Source organism: Juglans microcarpa x Juglans regia, chromosome 1D, assembly GCF_004785595.1.
Source record: "Juglans microcarpa x Juglans regia isolate MS1-56 chromosome 1D, Jm3101_v1.0, whole genome shotgun sequence".
In the NCBI taxonomy this organism is placed as follows: Eukaryota; Viridiplantae; Streptophyta; class Magnoliopsida; order Fagales; family Juglandaceae; genus Juglans; species Juglans microcarpa x Juglans regia.
This window is the reverse complement of record NC_054594.1, coordinates 18,775,894-18,777,812: the sequence shown is the minus strand read 5'-3', so window position 1 is coordinate 18,777,812 and position 1,919 is coordinate 18,775,894. Positions and strand designations below refer to the sequence as shown.

Below are 1,919 nucleotides of genomic sequence, written 5' to 3'. Positions count from 1 at the left end.
ATTACTAATTATTTGTAATCAAAATGGCTTTTAGTTTTTATTAAAAAGAATTTATTCTCGTCGTAAATATTTATTTTCTTTTATAATGAATATTAAAGTTTACTTCATTATCTAGCATAACAAAATTAAATTTTTAATTTCTTTTTTATAATTATAATAAATTAAATAATTAGTGAAACGTTGACACCTCAACTTATAAGCATCTCTGTATTGGTATTCCTTATCATCTCGGAACGAAAGGGGAAAAAAAAAAAAATGCAAGATTAAATTAAAAAAGAAAAAAAAATTGTGGTCTCAAAGCAAAGGAGGCGTGCTATCCTCTGATTCCTTTTTTATAAACCTCTTTCCCAACGTTTCTCTCTTCCTTCATCTCGTAACCACCGAGCGACACCTCACCCACTCCGTTCCGTTCTCTCACACTCATTCGCTCTAGCCTCTCCCCGTTCTATCATTTCCACCATCTCTGAATGTATCAATTGGAGCCTGATACGTAAGGAGACTGCTCTGTTTTCTCTCTCTAAGGTAAGCTCTCTTTCACTTTCCCACGATTCCTGTGTTCGATTTTTTTTTTTTTTTTTAAGATTTTGATACCAGAATTATGTTTCAATATCCGATCCGAAATGGGATTTTTATCTGATTCCCCAAGGATTTGATTAATATCAAAATCGGGTTTACCTTAATCCTCCCTTTCTCTGTTACATCTCTTAATCTTTTCCAGGTGTATGCTCGTCTTCTCTGCCAAAAAGGCACAGAAATCTTTTTCTTTTTTGGTGAAATTTTGGCGCAGAGGCATACGCAATTCTTGCGGATCCATACGGTTAAGCGATGGCATCGACTCTGATGATCTCGAACCCGGTAACGAACTCTGATCGTTCGCGAAAGAAGAAGAAGAAGAAAACTCAAGCCAAGGATCACCATGATCAGGACCATATCAAATGGAAATCCGAGACTCAGCAACAAACCTACTCCTCCAAGCTCCTCCAAGCTCTGAGCCAAATCCGCCTCAGCAGCCCTCCTCCTTCTCTTTCTCCTCCATCTTCTTCTTCTTCTTCGGCTTCGGCCTCGGCACCGCCCGGGGACGAGCCGTGCGCCAGGCGGCCGATAGAGTCCTGGCAGTGGCTGCCAAGGGGAGGACGAGGTGGAGCAGGGCGATTTTGACGAACAGGCTGAAGCTCAAGTTTCAGAAGAAGCACAAGAGGCAGAGAGTCGTTGCGACAGTGACCGGGACTAACCGGTCTTCGTCGTCGAGGAAGCCGAAGGTGAATGTGTTGAGGCTGAAGGGGAAGGGTCTACCGGCCGTGCAAAGGAAAGTGCGGTTCTTGGGCGGTTGGTCCCCGGTTGCAGGAAAGAACCGTTGCCGGTTATTCTAGAAGAAGCCACTGATTATATCGCGGCGCTTGAGATGCAGATTCGAGCCATGACAGCCTCGCCGATAGGCTCGCCGGCGCCGGCTCTAATTCGGCGCCGCCCAGCTGATGATGACACCTCTTGGCTATTGCCAGGTGTCATTTCACTTTGATTTTCACCTCTCTTCTGTTTTTTAATTTTTGTTCTGAATCTCTCTTTTTATTATCTGTTAAATACATGTTCCTTTCTAATCCCAAGTAAATACCATCCCAATTTCCAACGAAGACTGGAGAACAATTTCATTCGATAGACATCGGCTTTGCTCTAAATTGATTTGGAAATTAGAGTGTTTAAGAAATTCATATTCGATGAGGGCATTAAATTGTTTAATGGGCCGTTAAAAGCATCTTGTTTGGTAGTATATCCGTTGTCAAAATAAAGATCTATCTCATTTGAGAAAGTAATTTTATATAAATAAATTTATAAATTCTCGTTAATGCGGTTAAGGTTATCTTTATTATAAAATAATATAAGATATTAAATTATATTAATTTATTGTGAGCTTATTTTTA

The 1,919-nt window shown here is 40.4% G+C and overlaps 1 pseudogene; it reads left to right on the top strand.

Annotated features, from left to right (window-relative positions):
* The first annotated feature begins 317 nt into the window (after nt 1-317).
* Nucleotides 318-1,631, top strand: LOC121238423 (annotated as a pseudogene).
* Nucleotides 1,632-1,919: the final 288 nt, after the last annotated feature.